General features: G+C 36.8%; 1 long non-coding RNA gene across 1 annotated transcript in view; it reads left to right on the top strand.

The window, feature by feature from the left end:
* The window catches only part of LOC128248847 (uncharacterized), a 31,665-nt gene that overhangs the window by 365 nt on the left and 10,169 nt on the right, over nt 1-21,131 (top strand). The gene's annotated exons all lie outside the window — the stretch shown is intronic.

Genomic DNA, 21,131 nt, shown 5'->3' with positions numbered 1-21,131 from the left:
GTATGTATGTATGTATGTATGCATGTATATATGTATGCATGTATGTAAGTGTGTGTGTATGTATGTATGTATGTATTTATGTAGGTTTCTCTTCTGTTTTGAATCATTTAAATTCTTCCTGTGAAGAAGAAAGAAGAAGCTGGTTTCTAACAAAGACACAAAGCCCCATCTTCGAAATGTAAATAACAATAACTATCCCACATTTTAAACCCGAGAAAAGTCTTGCATACTTCTATTGTTCCGCTTACAAATTGTATTTGTAATGTGCGAGTCGGTTGATTTCTTTTTCTAAAACTCCAAGCTTATCCTGATTGACAGTTGTCAGGCATATGTATGTATATGTGTATGTGTGCATACATCATATTAGATCACTCTTAGGGTTACTGGTAACATGTAACCCAGTTCAATCCGTCGCATGATAGGGCCGTCGGCAACTAAACCGGCAACCCTGCTAAACCTGCTTGGCAAGGAGAGTAGTTTCCGTTGGTCACTCTGTAGGATGAAAAACAAAACCTGTCAAGGGATGGCTGAACTCAGTAGAGACAACACCCATCCAGCATCTGGGAGTAAGAGACCCACTAGTTTTTGTTTAGGCATCTCAGTGTCCTCACTATGCGAAGGAACATTGGCCTCACTGCGAAGCGGGAGATCTTGCTTTTCTTTGTTTCTGGATTACTTGATTTTATAGGTGAGTGTGTTAACGGTGTTGTGCAAGCTGATATTCACTTTAAATTTCAACACGAGCATAGCTGACAGTGACAGCTGTTGTATTTAACATCTAGTATGAGATAATTTGTCAGTGATGGTCGTACTTGCCCACATGTTGGCACCCGCCTGAATTCATGCACGTATGTATGTATGTATGTATGTATGTATGTATGTATGTATATATGTATGTATGTATTTTATGTATGTTTTAATTATATTTCTCTCTCTCTCTTACTATATATATATATATATATATATATGTGTGTGTGTGTGTGTACGTGTGTGTGTGTGTGTGTGTGTGTGTGTGTGTGTGTGTGTGTGTGTGTGTGTGTGTGTGTTTGGAAAATGTGTGAGATCCGTGCTACATTTCGGCACTTTTGAAAAAAGAAAAAATATGACTTCACTGGTAGTTCTAATCAGCTTAATTTATTATTAAAAAAAAAAAATCTAATAATATAATTTTTAGTTCATAGATCTATGAACTAAAATTTATATTATTAAAAATTTTTTTTTTTTAAATAATAAATTAAGCTGATTAGAACTACCAGTGAAGTCATTCTTTTTCTTTTCACAAATATACATTCGTGTGTATATATATATATATATATATATATATATATATATAGCTAGATAGAGAGAGAGAGATACATAATCACGTATGATATATGTACACTTCTTAACATAACGTACGCCTGTTATAACATATGTACATATGCATATATATATATATATATATATATATATATATATATATATATATATATATATATATATATATATATATATATGTATGTATGTATGTGTACAGAGAAAGAGAGAGAGAGAGAGAGGAAGAAAGAAAGAGGAAGGAGAGACATAAAAATGGCAGATGAACATACTTAGGTAATAATGTGAAGTTATTTCTTCGTTTTCATGTGTTCTCGGCTGTTATTTTGTAAGAAGTCTTAATGGATAACCCAAGAATAAATCAAATACTGGCTTTTAACTGACAGAGAAGTAACACCTTTTTAAGGAAAAGAAAAAGAAATTACTTTTTTAACAGCTCATTTCATTCTATTATTGCCTTGAATGAAACGAATATGACAATTCTAAGTAGGATCATGTAGTTCTTCTTTACAAGAACTCTTTTCATAGATTAGCAGTGATAATGTTCCATTTTTTACGGCAACAGTGTTAATTTTCTCAAAGTACAAGGAAATAGAAATTTCATCAACTGTGTGTTATTTTTAACACGGGCAATTTGTAATTTTCGCACATTTTCAAAATGAATTGTGAGGAAACAGCAAGTTCTGAACATAAGCCAAATATGGAGATAGTCTAAACGTGAGTGAATATTAAGTGGTCATAAACATTGACCAATTTCGATGGTAGAAATAATGATGGATAGTTATTTTGTTTCGTTATCCCTCTCTTTTTCGTTGAGATGCGTCTGAAAATTAATGCTGGCTTTGTTAGTCCAGTGTGTTGTGCTGACATTGACATAGGACGATGTCTTCAGAAGTGGAGCATAAGAGTATAAATAATCCTGCTTCAATAACTGGCCAGAGAGATATAGCTGCCTCACTCAATTGGATACAAGCCTCTGCTAAATACAGAGTACTCTATTCGTATCTTGCATTTGGAAATGCACCGCAGGGTGTACCATTCCGAAGAAAGGCAACTCTTCTGCCTCATCCAATATTCTCCTATTTCTCTCACTTCTAATATCTCTAAGGTAATGGCCTCAGTCATTAACATTGATGTTCTCCAACACCTTAAATCTCTTCAATGACTTCCGTAGAACCAGATCCATTTAAGACCTACTTTCTTAAATCCTTCACCAGTGGGTTTTATTTTAGAGACATTCTGTGAAAGCAATGTTGTTGCCCTGGACATCAGCAAATCCTTCGACCATATCGAGCATGCGAATCTCTTGTCAGAGATTTCCACTCGCAGGCTTCAATCATTTCTCATCTATTGTATCCGTCACAAAGTCATGGCATGTGTAAATTGCGATCTTTCTGTTTTTCTCGCAATCAAACCTGGTGTGCTCCAGGGTTCGGTTTTGTCGCCCACTCTCTTCTTTCTGTACATCAATAACTTAATCGCTGTCACGGTTATGTAGGTGAAGTGATACTTCCGCTCTACCATAGCTCTTCCGAACTGTGCATCATCCACTACTGGCCTAGACACCATGCACTGAATCTGTGTGCATTCCATGAACAGAGCCCTTGAGAACAACCTCACTTGGAGTAATTCACGCGCGCGTGTACGTGTAAGTGTGTGTGTGTGTGTGTAAAAATGTTGCGTTTTTTTAAAAATCTTGCTGAAGTAGAAACGTTTATTACATACACTTCAAAAAAGAAGAAAAAAGAAAAGAAAAAAAAGGAGAAAAAGAGAGGGGGTATACAATGCTGCGGAAGACGGAGTGGAAGGTCGATGAACCGCCCATAAAATAGAGATAGCGGCGCCCGTCGGAGAAATGAGCCCCACGAGGTGGAGTGGCTACCACAGCGAATGTCGCCGGCCATTCATTATATTGTATCGTTATTTTTCTTATTAATATAACATATATTTAACACTTCCTAGACAATGAAAAATTAATGATAGTGGCATTTCTAACACCATGAGATTTAACGATTTGATACAATTGTTTCATGTTCACTTAAAAGAGTCATTGTATCGTATTCTAATACCGTTGGAAGTAATGGTGTGTTTAATAGAAAAATCACCCAAAGATAGCCTCACTATAAACACTTAGATCAAATTATGCAAGTTAAAAACTTCTTCATTAAACAGTAGCAACACTGCTAACAGTAATCAGCTGTATCTAAAAATGGTACTTAGATATATTTTTCAAACAAGACTCGATGGCCGGGTCATTACCAACAGCTCAGTTCCAGTACATGGATCCGAACTGAAGATTATTTGTGCCACATCTGGTTACAGTCAATTTAGCCGATAGTTTTCAGTCTGAATTATAACTTAAAATGATTCAAGTCGTAACATGTCATGTCGGAACCGATGAATTTGCAGAACTTGTGGAGCAGCCGAGTAAGAGATTTTATAAAAAATATTTTTGTACTCCTACGTTCTTAAGTTCAATGTTCGTTGATATCCAGTAATACATTAACTATACTAGCTCTCTTCTAAACGTGTGGAATTGTGACCACATAAAATATCGATGTTATGTTATGTTTATGTACATAACATAACACTGTTGTTTTATAACATCGATAATTTTAACAACATTTCGATTTATCAATGTAGCCTAATTCATATAAAAAGTGTTAATATTTCTGTGCAAAAGAAGGATCACACAGAGAAACATCAAGTTTTTATGATGTTTTTAGTGAATGTTTTCGTGCTCTAATAGCGATTACATGGTTTCGTTTACAATAAAAATAATCATTGTAATGATAACGTTTTTATGGTTTCATTTAGACACAGCGATACTTATAACTAGTCGTTAGAACTTAATATGCGTACATAAATGCGGGAAATAAATTTGCTTAAGAGGTGCAAACCCAGGTCCAAAATGTTTTGCACACTAAGTCATTTTCTTTTCAATTTTATCAAAACAAACAGATATAACAAACCTTTCTGCTGTAGGCAGAGGGCTTGGAATTTTGGAGGAAGGGAATAGTCGCCCCGAGTGCTTGTTTGGTTCTGTTTCCGCTTACAAAGACAAGTCTATCATCACGCAAGCAACTTACATCCTGAAAACAGCGAACCTAGAAGATATGCTCAACTCTATATTGTTGATTCTAAAGAAGCTTTACAACAAAGAGCTGAAGTGCCTTAAAATATTAATTACTTGCAGTTAATAATGGAAAAGATTTCTTCAGTGATGCTGAATAACCCATATACTGCAGCATATTTAAATATGCGCACTGTTGAACAACAACAAGAAAAAAGAGCAGCCAGAGAAAATGTTAATCCGAAGAAAGTAACTGTGCATTTCATATTAGGCCCAGATGCCAGGAGATACAATAACCCTGCTAATAATGAAATTGCAGCTGCATTTGTAGGTGAAGATGGTGCACCTCCAGTTCATCGTGATATAGTTATATATCCACGCATCACCACTATACCAGCCGCTCCATCATTACATACCCACGTTACACCTTTAAGATCGGGGAACCAGTTAGGGGCCCGCTGGATCTCTCTCGGCATACCAGCAAGCTACAAAATCGCATCACCACTACCTCCAAGCCTGCATCACCACTACCTTTAAGTCCGTCATATATGTATGTATGTATGTATGTGTGTGTATATGTGTGTATGTGTGTGTTTGTCCCACCACCATTGCCTGACAACCGATGCTGGTGCGTTTGCGTTCCTGTAATTTAGCTGTTCAGCAGAAGAGACTGATAGAATAAGCACCAGGCTTACAGGGAATAAGTCCGGGGTTAATTTCTTCGACTAAAGCGTGGTGCTCCAGCATGGCTACCGTCAAATGACTGAAACAAGTAAAAGAATAAAAGAGTACCAGGAAAACGTTCTGTGCTACTAAACCAAGACGGTTCTTTGAATATGTACGATATATTCTAAGGTTAAGCAGTAATTCCGTTTACGTTTGTGTAACTGAGATATTTTGGTTGGATTATATAGTCATTGGTGTTACATTACTTTCTATAGTCTGTAACTGTCACATTATACTTTTCTAGGCCTGAAATTTTTGTGGGGAGGGGGCCAATTGATTAGATCGACCTCAGTATGCAACTGGTACTTAATTTATCAACCCCGAAAGGACGAAAGGCAAAGTCGACCTCAGCAGAATTTGAACTCAGAACGTAAAGACAGACAGTCATAATATACAAACATTTCTCACGGCACCAGTACACTGTTTACAGATGCTTATATTTTTTATGCTTTCCGTGAATTTTTCACGGGTCCACCTAGTTGATAATTATTATTCTTTTCTACTCATGGCACAAGGCCCGAAATTTTTGGCGAAGGGGCCAGTCGATTAGATCGACCTCAGTACGTAACTGATACTTAATTTATCGACCCGGAGAGGACGAAAAGCAAAGTCAATCTCGGTGGGATTTGAACTCAGAATGTAAAGACAGAGGTAATACCGCTAAGCATTTCGCCCGGCGTGCTAACGATTCTTATTTCTTTACTGCCCATAAGGGGCTATACACAAACAAACAGATTAAGTCGATTATATCGATCCCAGTGAGTAACTGGTACTTATTTAATCGACCCCGAAAAGAAGAAAGGGAAAAATCGCCCTCGCCGGAATTTGAACTCAAAACGTGAATACGGACGAAATGCCGCGAAGCATTTTACCCGCGTTGCTAACGATTCAGCCAGCTCGCTGCCTAAGGATAAATTAAAATGATGACATTGAAGTATTTCTGCATTAAAAACATATTGTTACAGTTAGGTTACGATAGTTGAATTAAAGAATCGGAAACAATTTTAATTAATTGAAATTATATCTCTAAATAAAAGAAGTCATTAACGTTAATAAAAAATATTTTCAGACTAGGCAAGGGAGAAAACTTTTGAAACATCAAACAGCCAAAAATTAAATAGAAACATGTGGTGGGTTTCGCATGCGACTAACATTCCACTTGATTGCAGTATATGGAACAGATCTAACGGAATAAATTTCTTGGACATAAATCAATATGGTGAAGAAATATTGTTTCCTGAACGAATGTACAAAAGCGAGAAACTCTGCATAGAATATCTATCTATCTATCTATCTATCTATCTATCTATCTATCTATCTATCTATCTATCTATAGATATATGTACTATATCTACATCTACATACAATATATAAATATGCTTGTGTGTGTGTATGTATGTGTGCGTGTAAGTATGTACACATATACTTATGTATGCATACACAAAGACACACACACACACACACACACACACACAAACCTGCATTCATGCATACATACGTTCGTTCATTAATTCATTCATTCATACATACACAACTACATACATACATATACATACATATGTACGTACGTACGTGCGTACATACATTCATTATATAACTCCTAGCATATTTCGCTGCTGTTGTAATTCTATTAATGTTTGGTATAGCAACAAGTAATTCGATAAATGTAATACAACAGTACTTCATTCATATATAAGGACTTAAAGCGATATTTTTCATATAAATTTTACTCCAAAATGATGAATAAATTCTAAATTAACATCTAAGTGTGTAAATGTAAATACAACGAACACGCTGTTAATTCTCTTTCTAATTAACAGAAAAATGAGCCAGGCTTCGCTATGTATATATGTATAAGAGCCTCGTAGTTAACAAGAAAGATGAAGATATTTAACACTCGTATAAATTATATCAGACATTATACCAACGAGTAGAAACAACGCCTACAAGTTCGGTATCCTTATGATGAGTATATGTATCGTCAGCAGTTCATATATCCGGAAAAATATGTAGTAGGATATATTTTAGGAAGTTAAATGATATGGCCAGTCATAGAGTGACCATTGGTGTCGCATCTATCAAGCGCTTAGAAGTATAGGCAACTCATCAGACTCATTTGAGTCTCGTTTGAGTCTGACGAGTTGCCTATAATTCTAAGCGCTTGATAGGTGCGAAACCAATGGTCACTCTATGACCGGCCATATCATTTAACTGCCTAAAAAAATATATACATACATATGTGTGTGTGTGTGTGTGTGTGTGTGTGTGTGTGCGTGTGTGTGTGTGTGTCTATCTGTCTGTCTAGAGACCTAGTCTAGGCGAATGGCACCGCGAGTGTCGCGTTGCTCTCAAGCAACTCTGCCGTCCAGGACCAATCTTGCGCAACTTTAATTCCACAAAAGCGTTCTATAGAGGATTAGTGGAGGAGAGGGGCGACGACGATCTCGGGCAGAATCTGGGCGTCGACGAGGAACACCTGACCCGCCTTTTCAGGACAACTTTCGGACCGGGACCTATGGACAACCACCAAAGATCTCTGGCCTGGCAGTGCTATCGAGAAGCATTACCCGTTCGGGATAAGCTGTACAGGCTTATATATATATATCCTTATATATATATCCTTCAAGATGATGCCACTGCATGGTCGAACTCTAGTGAATGAAGCAAATAAAAACTAAAAGCATAAAAAATTATTACTATTCGATATTTCAATAATTTGACTTAGTCAAACATTTCTATAGTCAGACATGGTAGTAGAAATGGACGTCTCGCTCATGTATATAATTATATCGACCCATCGTCATGATTATTATATGATATCACATTGATTTGCAATGAAAATAATGTAAAACAGAAACCCGGCGACTGGATTTGAATTGCTTATTACTTGCTTTTGAGTGCGACATATTTAGAGTTCATGTTCATAGTCTATAAACTTTGTTTTACTTCTATTCTTTGTATGAAGGTGCGTGGCGTAGTGGTTAGGGGTGTTGGACTCCTGATCATAAGATTGTGATTTCGATTTCTGGACTGTGTTCTTTCGCAAAACGCTTCTCTTATCCATTCAGCTGGCAGAAAAAGTAAAAGGAATATTTCTGCAACGGACCGGTGTCCCCTCCAGGGAGAATATATACGCATCAGAAACCAAGAAACCGACCTTATGAGTCTATATTATTTGAGTAGGATCTTTATTCTATATACTTTCTATCAGGTGTTGATGTTCATCTTCATTTATTCGAACTTTGACTTTGATGCCCATGTACACACTCACACGATATTAAATTATATTTTTATATTTTAAATATCTAGTCCTGCTATAGAACAAATCTTGAAGTTATATGCGGAGGTTTCAGTAAAACGGCATGAGTATTGAACGGCATGAGTATTGAAACATCTGGTTTCTGGTTCGTTAACTGCCGTCAGGTTTCGCTTAACTTCGCCGGTCTGCCGATAAATTACAACGTATAGCTACAGGGAGAATGCTGCTTAGCCAATTCGAATATTCGTATTCGTTAAGCATGAAAAAATCTCTTTATACCAACCAGAGCGTAAAATTGAAAGAAATACACAGATTCATACTATCAAAGTTATATTGAAATGTTTGAAACATAGCCTTGCTTTTATTAAGTTTATGTATCTTTCAAATGCGTAAATATACATTGAAATATTGAATACCTGAGCTTCCATACAGTGTTTTATGTAAAATTATATACATATAATATATAAGCGTGAATTGGGGATGAATGTGTATACTTTTGATTTATTAAATAAACATTCATAGTAGAACGTGAATTAACGTTTGTTGAATAGACTTGTACTTCATTCACTCGATGACAATATCAGATAAAATATTTTTGGAAGTTGTTGTGACAGTAAGATGAGTTTTAATTAGGTTTAAGTATAACACCCTTGTACAGAACAGAGTATATGAAACTAGTTGCGTGGCAGACAGCAGCAGGATACGGGATTAAGTTGTTAAAGATTGAATATTTGACTCAGTTTCGATTTCTGATAGGAATAGGTTCACAGACACACACACACATGTATCATTGCCACTAGGAAAGACATGGACATAGCGTTTTCACGTTCCCTTTTTACTTGAAATGTATTCCTCACTTCCCATCTCTCTCTTTCTATTTTGCAACTGCATAAATGTAAATGCGTGTGAAGTACATTTGAATCATTGCAACTTCTACAGCATACACATCTGCATAAAGTCAAACTCACAGTCACACTCAAACTCCAGCTTCAGCTTACAAATAGACATCCTAGATCACATTAAGAAAAGGGCCTCTCAAATGATTAGCATAAAGTCACTCACAGACACATTCCAATCTCTGACCCACGCCTGTGTTCCCTTCACTTTCTGCCTGTTCTATCGGTCTTATAATTCGCGTCTACGCTCTTCATCAGAGAGTGTAGATGTGGGGAGATAAAAGATGGAGAAAATGTCCGAGTTAAACGGTGAAGGCATGCTGAAATGATTGGAAGAGGCAGAAGTTGATTTGTTTGAAGCGTGGGTGGCAAGGGAAACAACAGTGCCCTGGTGTATGTATGTATGTATGTATGTATGCATGTATACACACACACACACACACACACACACACACACACACACACACACACATACACACACCCACACCCACCCACACACACATACACACACATATATATACATATATGTATGTATATATATATATGTACGTATATACATATATATATATATATATATATATATATATATATATATATATATATATATATATATATATATATATATATATATATATATATATAATTTTATGTTCAGTTATAATAAAGACAATTTTACATTAACCTGAAAGGTTACTCTATACTATTGTGGAGTACGAAATTATTATTCTTAAACAAGAATAATAGATGTAATAGAAGGTCCCGAGTAAATTCAACAGAATGGAAAAAATTAAGAGACCCTATTTAAGAAAGAAAGGATGATTTTTAATTTTGTAGCATATCTACTTTAAATATTCCTGACGTTCGTCTACATTCATTTCCTCATGTCTCCGCCGATGTTGTCTTTTTCCTCGTTTTATTATATCTTCTCGCTGTTCCTCTCTGATCCGTGCTCTACATCTGTACATCCTTTCTCGGGCAGCTTGCGTCCGTGTTTCTTGTAAAACTAGAGTTTAGGCTAAATTAACCCTTATAAACAAATATCAATTTTTTAAAGCGAGCAGACGATAAATAATTGCACTTGTGTAATTATTTATATGTGTGTGTTCCCTTCACATTCTGCCGGTTCTATCGGTCTTATAATGGGCTCTGCTGCTCAGATATGATTGGGACTATGTCACTTCCCTTCAAGCATTCCTGCTCTGCTCATCTTTCCTTCTGTCATCACCCTTATTGTACACCCCACACCCAGCCCTTCCTTCCCAGAACATCGTCCTTCTGAAATTATTTCTCTGCTCATGTCTTTCTCGCAGGTACCGATTTACAAAGATTCAAGTGAAATATCCCATGGCTCCAGTAATACAGCGAGCTGGCACGCCATGCAGAAAGGCTTAGCGGCATTTCGCCCTGTCTTTACGTTCTGTTTTCAAATGCCACCGAGACCAACTTTGCCTTTCATCCTTTCGCAGTCGATAAAATAAGTACCAGCTGAACACTGGGATCCATGTAATAGACTTACGCCTCCCCGCGAAACTGCTGGTCTTGTGCCAAAACTTGAAACCAAATCTCAGTGTTATATACAGTCCTGCAAAAGCCTTTAGCACTTCTCCTTCTTTCAAACACTGCAAGTGAGAAAGAAATCAAAAGAGAGATCTCAAAACAAAATATGAACTCAGGATGTGTACATAGGACTAGGCTAGATTCGAACCAGAATTTCATTTTTCTAAACCTGTTTAAAAATGAAAACTTCCGAGTATCTAAGACTGGTTTCACTTTTTGGCACAAGGGTAGCAATTTTGCTTTGTTTTCGTAAGGGTATTAGTCGATTACATTGACCTCAGTACTCAATGGGCTGATTCTTTATTTTGTCGACGATCTCGACATGATTTGAATTTAGAATGTAAAAAGCTAGAAAAAATGTCGCTATGTATTTTTGTCCGTTGCGCTAACAATTCCACCAGCTTGCCATCTTCCTAGGTTCTAAAAATAAAACACTTGAACGTTAAACTTAAGCAGAAAAGAATGAAGTATGAAGTGCATTGTGGTGAAGTGGCGAGTTTTTGATAAACCGGGTCAACACTTCAGTTTCATTTGGAATTATTTTTATTTGGTAGTTCTGCGAAAATGAAGCTCCGTGTGAATAGGAACTGTGACATATAAGTCTGAAAATTAAAGTTTATAGTTCTACAACGAAGCATAATAATTTGATGATTTAAAAACCACATAGCCTTGTTTCAATTTTATGCCTTAGAGAAAGAGATAAACCTCTACAGAACTCTATGTATTGTTCATTATTGTTTTTAATATTATTTTAATTGAAATAATTCAGATGTGCAGATACTCTAATTTAGCTATCTTTGTACAAAGGAGACAAAAATGAAATTTGTAGATAACTGATTCGTAACGATAGTGAATAACTGGTGAAGAGTTTGAAGTCTTGAATCTGTCAGGAGCAGTCCGTTGTGTGAAGGCGTGCAGCCAAGTAGGTTGTGTGTTCGGCGCACGTAGTTAATTGAAAATAGCCTTATATCTATTGGGTATAGGCAAAAAGTACAGACAGTAATGCTATAAGACCTTTCTACTGTACGTACAAGGGCATTTATTTTATCGACTTTGAAACGATGAAAGACAAAGTCCACCTCGGCGAAATTTGAACTCAGAACGTAAAGACAGACGAAATGCCGGTAAGTATTTTAGTCCGGCGTGCTAACGATTCCGCCAGCTCGCAACCTTGAATACTACATTAAAAAGAACTGGAATTTTTGTTATATAAAAACAGTTACATATGGAATGTAGAACAAATTTCTCCTAAAATCCATCAGAACACAGAATGAAGTTGAGAGTTTAGTGCTTAAACGTAACGATGGCCTATCCATCGGTCACGAAATAGGCTAAGATATTAAATTAACAGTTCTTTAGGTTAGGACGGAATGGAGGATTTTCACAAGTCTTGTTTTTTTTTTATTAATTTTTATATCTGGTACTTGTTTTATTAATCATTGAGAGATGAAAATAATGAAGTCACCTTCGATTGAGTTCGAATTTAGAATGTAAATAAATATATCTAGATTCTAAGAAGTTTTTAATCCGGCGCTCTACCAGCATTCCAACTTCTTCGTAAATGATCTTCGAGGTTAAACAAATCATCAAGGGAGCCTCTATATAGTGGTTCGACCAGCTAGAAATAACAGCAAATTTTCGTCTAAATCGCATTATATTGTCTTAAATAAGGACGGATATACCGGATAATGTCATACTCAATATATTAGAGTGGTCTTTTGTGGATTACTTTTGATCTCATGTGTAATTGATCAGGGTTGACTTAGGGTTAAACAGCAACAATAACAACAACAACACTTGATAAATGAAAATGAGGCGTTGTATTAGTAGAAGAAACATTAGAATGCCTGACAAACGTCTTGCTGTGGAATATTTCTTTCTTGTACATTTAATGGAGTCTACGAAATAAGTTGTTGTAATTTATTTGGTTATGGTTCTTTCAAAGCTGGTTTAGCGTTTACTTAAAAGAAATCGATATCAGTAACACACTGTCGCGGATAAATCAAAGACGTTCCCACATCGAGCAATATTATGGCTATTACGAGAACATTTACTGATCATTTGTAATTTATCAACACTTAGAAATGTTCGCCCCAATAGACATCTGTCCATTTTACATTTTCAGCGAGCGATATATTACATTACTTTGACAACCTCCCTCATTACCGACCAATCCACTCTACTGCCCAGCATTACTGACGAGAATTTTCACCGATATCGACATACAAACCACGACTGTTTAGAAGTTTTCCATATTGAAATATGATAATTACTTTCACTGTAATAATGATGGTGTCACAAAATCATAGTCTCAAAAGTATCACATTCAGACTCCCACTCACTCTTAAAAAAATCAAAACACAAAATTTATTTACTTATTTATTTCATAGTAGATAATAGACGCTTCAGAAGATCAATATAGCTTTGTTTTATATCTCCGTTCTTCTTCAGACAAAGGTTATTCAAGCAAAGCTATTGCTGTTCAGGGGGCATAGTGACTTTCGCGACTGGTTCCCCGTATTAAAAACGGGTTCCTTGTTGCTCTTTAATTACCTAATAGTATCAGCCTTACAGAAAATTATTTCATAATGTCTTGAAAACTTGGACAAGCTAACTGAGGTGAAGTGAGTCTTCTGAAACTTACGAAACATTCTGGCTACAGACAATGCTGGTTCTCGTTGATTATTTTGTACCTTATTGATAAGGCAATCATCAATTTCAGTGCCAATATGATGTCAATCGACAAATGAGGATCGAGTTATTTTATCTGAAGATAGAGTATCAGTGACAGGACATGAAGCGTAAATGTAATAGACAAGATACGAGCCATTTGTTGACAGTACAACTCCTTATCGATTCGGATATCTGAGGCTCATATTTATAGATATTCAAAAGAAATAATTGTGCATTCAAAGTCACCATAAATAGTATTTTATGGGAGAGCCTTCAAATCTCTTTTGATTTAGAGACAGCAAAAAAAAAACCGAAGAAAAATGGATTCTCATGGTAAAAGTAATGAATGTCTGTATATAGTGGCAGGCGTGTGTCGTAAGAAGTTTGCTTCCTATCCACATGGTTCTACTGTGTAGCACCTTGGGCGAATGTCTTCTACTATGGACTCGGGCCGACCAAAACCTTGTGAGTGGATTTGGTAGACGGAAACTGAAAGAAACCGTATATACATATGTGTGTGTGTGTGTGTGTGTGTGTGTGTGTGTGTGTGTTTGTCCATCATCATCGCTGGTGTTGGTATGCTGCGCTTACGTCCCCGTAACTTAGAGGTAGAATACGTATGAGGCTTTGTGTGTTCGAGATGCATTTGACAGTTTGCATAAAAGGGAAATAAAGCGCAATATCCCATCTAAAAATGAAAATATTTCAAAGTGTCAAAATAATATTAACAACTAAATTATGGCTGGGAGATAACAGTTTACTCAAAGCGGCCGTCCTCAGCTTCCATCACGACCTCCTTATTGTTGTCTCGGGAGGATCTTCAAACACCTCCTTCATCTTGGGGCGCCAACTCGGCCTTGGTGTTGCAGGCAGAGCTTTCACAACCCTGATCCACGCATAGTAATTTACGTACAATCGTGGGAATTAGGAGGTCAGAAATTGAGGCTGGTGAATTCATAGAAGTTCTCTAACAACCACTGCTATTTCCAGAGGTACGACAAGGAAACAAATCCTGCTGCCTTTCTGGGTCAGTTAACTTATTTATGAATTATTTCCCCTTGAAACTAATCCTTTTCCCTAAGGTGATTTATCTCTCTTAAGTAAGACAAAGACTGATACAATTTCATTAAACTATGAGATTAACAGCTTTAGTGTCAGTTAATATTGTCATCGTTTGGTCCCACGACAGTTTTGCTTTATTAATAATATAATAGAAAGAAAAGAAAGAAGGAAATAATTTTCTATTTTCTATTTTATATACTTCTGAGATGTCTAATTCTATTGTTGCTGTCAGAAGAAAACAACCGAGATTTGTCTATCGTTCTAAGACTGTAAAATGAAGAAAAAACAACAAAATTTCAATGACAAAAACGTCAAAATTTTACCACCGGCTTTCAATCATTTGATATGCAACTAGTAAAGAAAGACTCCAGAAATAGTAACCAAATCTCAATGAATTCTATTATCCTTTTTGCTAGAAGTAGCAACCAAGTCTTTCTCAAATTACATCCCGTTGATTTTTTGAAAAAGGAAGGACACGTGAAGATGTGTTTCTAGACATACTGTGTGCAATCCGGTCGATGTGGTCGCGGTTGGAATCCTTCGATCGCTGGCCCACTCGCCCTCGGAGCTGGTCACAAAATAAATAACAACCACCAGAAACACAATAGCATTTGAAGTATCTTTTACCATTTACTTGTTTCAGTCATTAGACTGCGGCCATGCTGGGGCACCGCATTGAAGAATTTTTAGTCGAAAGAATCGATCCCAGTAACAATTTTTTAAAGCCTAGTGCTTATTCTATAGGTCTCTTTTGCCGAACCGTTAAATTACGGGTAGGCAAACACACCAACATCGGTTGTCAAGTTGTGGCAACACACACACACACACACACACACACACACACACACACAGAGGACGGGATTCTTTCAGTCTCCGTCTATCAAATCTACTTAAAATGCCTGAAACTATTGTAGAAGAAACTTGGCCAAGGCTCCATTCAGTGGTACTGAACCCGTAGCCATGTGGTTGGGAAGCAAGTTTCTTACCGCGCAGCCACGCCTGCGCTTATTTGCAATTTGCATTCCTTATTTGCAATGTTGTTGGTATTCCCAGATCTCCCTCAGATTACGCGTTACAGTTTTAAACAATAAATAAAAAGTTAGGGCACATTGAATAGTGTAGTCCTAAATACACAATGCCCGTAAAAATAGACGGGATAATCAAGATTATAAAGTGTCTGATCATAAGCTTGTAGGGTCCGGGCTGACTTAGGGGCTAAACAGCAGTTATAGTTGCTGCTACTACTACTACTACTACTACTACTACTATTATTGCTACTACTACTACTACTGCTGCTGCTGTTTTGTCTGACCGATTGGGATATACAGTTTTGTGTTTATTCCTCATAGAAAATCCTGTGACATTTACTTCGCAAAAATAACTGTCATTAAAATAGTCTTTCAGTTCCCTCCATATCATTGGAAAGGCAAAAGACATGAACTTCTTCTTATTTAACCAGTTACGTAAGCCATTTTAGCAAGTTGAGCAGATAAAATGTGGTGTTCATAACTTGTCCTGATCTCCAAGAGAACAGTCAAAGTACAGCTCGTAAACCTTCTTGATCTTTGGTGTTGTACGTTTTTGAGCTTTCACAATAAATTGTCCACAGACGTAACAAAACACATCAGGATGATTTCTACACTGTCTTGACATTGTTAATACTATAAAACAAGTAAGGAAATAGATACAAACTGTTATATTGAATTTGAGATGATGAAATATTTCATCAGACCAGTTATGACAGGACAATTTGAGATGTTGAAATACCTGTTTCATCAGACAAAACTTGATTGGTAAATTTAAGATGATGAAATATTACACCTAAACTATGCAGTAATGAATAATTTAGTTTATTTCAAAGGTATGTTTCCATGATGTAAATGAAATACATGCATACACGTCATTAATTGGAATTTCTATATAATGCATGAGCTAAAACCAAAAAAACTTCCTCAACTTGAAAACTGTACGTGATGTAAAAAAACTAACTGCATATTTGAAATCTGCATTAAAAACTACACTAAGTACACCTTGATATATGCTTGATGAAAAATACTTGTTGACCAGTGTAATCATATAACTATTAACAAAGTTGTTAAAAGCTCATAAGTTATAATTGCTTTCAGCAATGGTTCCTATTGAAAACATAATTATCATGAAGCACAATGATGAACCAAAATGTGATCTTTAGTTCGTTACTAGATCTGCGAAAAATAGCATCCAAATCCCTCCATACCATACAGTACTGTCTTAAAACACGGGGCGGATTATATAAATGACGAAAGTGAAGATAACTTTAGGCTCTTCAGCTTCTGAGGTTTCTTGGAAGTGGAGTTCTTCATCTATATAAGAGAGTTTACATTGTATTCACCAACTAACTTCTCTTAGATAATATATATATCCAAATCAACAGTTTATTTTAGTTGGCTATCAACAGATATCCAAATCAACAGTTTGGAGGGGACTACATCAAAGAAAAATTAATTCTTATATGTGAAGCATAGTTAATCGAACTGTATTACATGTATCTTTATAATCAATAAAATTGGATACAATTAAAATAATCAAAATTTATAATTAAGCATATATTTTTTAAAAAGTCATATGAAATCATTCTAATAGCTTAGTTATTAGGAGTTCCTTTTTGTGTCGGTTGTTTCATACTCTTGATTTGATTAGTGTGATTTTCCTAGCTCTCCTATCTTACTTTCACCGTTCTCTCTCCCTTTTCCTACATTTTTCTCAGTATATCTGACGAAGGTCTATGTCCGAAACGTTATGATTTTACTCTGTAACTTTCATTTATAACATTTTCTCCTTCTTTGAGCGTCAACTAATAAATAATTCTTTCCAATATAAGTAACAGGCTTAGAAATTTGGAGGGGAGGCAACACATCGATTACATCGACCTCAGTGCTCAACTGGTACTTATTTTATCGCCTCCGAAAGGATGAAATGCAAAGTCTGCAACCTAATAATACTAACAGTTAACATCTTTTGGACTAATGTTACTTTTTGTATTCGATTTTGTTTTTGTTATTTATTTGCTCTTTGCTTCTATTGACTCAGTTTTCTTTTAAGCAATTCAGTTTCACTTTGTTCTTGAATAAAGTCAAGTATGAATAACAACGACAGATTCGATACCATGGAAATAGACCGTACAATTTATGAAAGCGCTATTTAACCAACATTATTAATCAGAGTTCCTCTCCCGATAATTTACTTTATGAAACAGTAAGGTCTTCTACACGAGGAAGTTCGGCGCTATGAACATATTGTAACTATGAAATGAATAAACTATCTGTATTAAAAGGTAAATTTGCATGAAAACACCATGTGAAGAACTGTGATAAAGATAAGCTATATACTTACAATTCTTATTAAAGACTCTTTAGTAGCTCTGCCAATAATTTCATTACAAAAGTCGAAGCCATTTATATCAGGAGTTTAGAAGCAAATTCTAAGCAAACTGCAAATTTTCTGACAAGAATAGTGAATACATTATTTTCCTATGAAGTATGTGCGAATTTCTTTTATAGATAATCCAATAAAGATTTGGTGTGTTTGTCCAAATCGATGAAACTAGCACATACAAGCAAAATGAAGAAGGATACTGGTGCAAAATCAAACCGCGTATTAAAGAAATGCACATATGCTCGAGAGACATTTTTATATTCCTATATCCAGGAGTATATCTGACGTGAAAGTCATTCATTTAAAACCTTCTATGATTTCTCTAGTGCCCTTGTAGATCAATATAGGTTTATCTAAAATATTATCGATGAATTTTTTCAGGGACACTACAAATGACATTTCAATGACATTTCAATGGGTGTATGCTTATGTTAAAAGAAAAAATGCAAAAAAAAAAAAAGTATTTTAATGATATTTTGTTTGTAACTAAAGTTAATCATCTTTATTTGCGATTCTTCGAATTCGTCATTGTTGTAAGATCCCTGGATAAAAGATATAGTCCTTGAAATTGTTACTGGAGCGCATTTGATCATAGATTTAGACGAGCAGGGATGATCTGGAGAAAATCAACAACAGCGAGATCATCATCATCATCATCATCATCATCACCACCATCATCATCATCATCATCATCATCATCATCATCATCATCATCACCACCACCATCATCATCATCATCATCATCATCATCATCATCATCATCATCATCATCATCATCATCATCATCATCGTTCGGATTCCATGCTTGTTTAGGTTGGACCAGTTATTGTCAACCTTTTCAATATCCGGGCCAGATCCGAAACCTGGATTTCCTTTTAGGGGGACTGCACTCCAATAAACCAAAAATGCAAGACAATTAAACAATTCAAGAACAAGAAGGATAAGGGAAGGTAAGATGTTTGGGTGGAAGAGTAAGATAAGGAAATGAGGACAAGGAAGAAAGTGAATCATTATCATTAAACACTAACATCAACAAAAATGGCGAAAATAATGCAATTTTATTTCTCAGCATAACACTCGACGGCAACGCTCGCTTCAGAAACAGAAATGAATGCCCTGCGACGACGACGACGACCACCACCATCACTACTACTACTACTACTACTACTACTACTACTACTACTACTACTACTACTACTACTACTGCTACAGTGGTAGCGTGAATAACTACACAGCTGCTTGCATTGCCTCTATTTTCGCCATTGCCACAGCTTTCCTTTCAAAAGACCAATAACTTTTGTCAAATAAACACCGCCACTACGATCCCCTCCTCTTCCTCTTCCTCTTCCTCTTCCTCTTCCTCTTCCTCTTCATCATCCTCATCATCATCATCATCCTCCTCATCATCATCATCAACACTACCAGAAACAGAGGCATATCAAACTCACAACAACTATATTTTCTAATAACTTCAAATTATATGGTACAAGACCAGCAATTTTAGGATAAGGGCCGGATAAAACGCCAGAAGAACTGCTGCCAAGCATCTTTATCGGACACGCTAACGATTCTGTCCCTGGACCGCTTCATATAATTCTGTCTCCTATAGGGATAAGGCCTGAAAATTGGGTGGGGATAGGGGAGTAGGGAGCCAGTGGATTCCATCGACCCCAGGATCAGATTGGTACTTATTTCATCGACTTCGACAAGATGATAGGTAAAAACCGACTTCGGTGAGATCTGGAATTTGAACGTACAGAGCTAGGATATAGGCCTCTAAGCATTTTGTCCGACGCGCTTATGATGCTCGGTGGAATTAAAACTCAGAACGTAAAGTAGCCACCACCTTAATATAATGGTTTCAAATTTTGCCACAAGGGCAGCAATTTTGAAGGGGGGGGTGAATCGATTTCATTGAACCCCAGTATTCAACTGGTACTTAATTTATCGACCCCGAAAGGATGAAAGGCAAAGCTGACCTCGGCGGAATTTGAACTCAGAACGTAGCGACGGGCGAAACACCACTAAGCATTTCGTTCAGCGTGCTTCCGATTCTGCTAGCTCGCCGCCTTAATCCGTCTTAATATAATCCTTTCTACTATAGGTACAAGGCCTGGATTTTTGTGGAGATGGTGGGGGAGGGGACAACCGATCACATCGATCCCAATACTTGACTGGTACTTAATTTATCGACCCCGAAAGGATGAAAGGCAAAGCCGACCTCGGCGGAATTCGATCTCAGAACGAATCGGCGTGCTAACAATTCTTCCTGCTCGCCGCCTTTTTCGCTTTAATATAATGCCACGACTATTAAATCTCAGACTACTACTGCTACTACTACTACTACTACTACTATTGCTACTGCTGCTGCTACTACTACTACTACTACTACTACTACTACTACTACTACTACTACTACTGCTGCTGCTGCTGCTACTACTACTACTACTACTACTACTACTACTACTACTACTACTACTGCTGCTGCTGCTGCTGCTACTCTACTACTACTACTACTACTACTACTACTACAAATAGGATGCACTCGACCAATACCATTACATTCACTGTTGTAGCCACAAATAGAAGAAAAACTTAACTACTTCCCCCGCTAATACAACCAGCACCAGAACAAGAACAAGAACATCAATAACAACAACAACAACAAAGCAACAACAACAACAAAGCAACAACAACAACAAAGCAACAACAACAACAACAACAACAACGACGACAGCAAGAACAAAGACGGCAACAATAGCAACATCAACATTATGAAGAAGGACAACGTGTAACAAGGAGGCTCATGATTATGGATGAGATGAAGTGTGAGCGATAAATCAAAGCCTTGCAATTTCCCTTGCAACTGTCTCTTCAGAGCTTTCCGTTTCCATAAAGATTCGTAAAGCAGAGCAATTTGTGTGTTCCGTCTGTGATTCCTCTTTTGGAAAGACGAACAACGCTCAACAGCAGCACCGTCGTCAACATTCGACTGCGGACGTACATTGCCGCCGACGCCACCATCAGCACTATCACATCAACCGTCGCCGCCGCCCGCCGCCCGCCACCCCGCCACCCGCCGCCGCTGCTGCTGCCGCCGCTGCTGCTGCCGCCATAAACACCCCATCACTGTTGGCACCACAACCAAAAACTCCAT

Source organism: Octopus bimaculoides, chromosome 10 (assembly GCF_046866305.1).
Source record: "Octopus bimaculoides isolate indiv1 chromosome 10, ASM4686630v1, whole genome shotgun sequence".
NCBI classification, from domain to species: Eukaryota; Metazoa; Mollusca; class Cephalopoda; order Octopoda; family Octopodidae; genus Octopus; species Octopus bimaculoides.
This window is presented reverse-complemented; position numbering and strand designations above follow the sequence as displayed.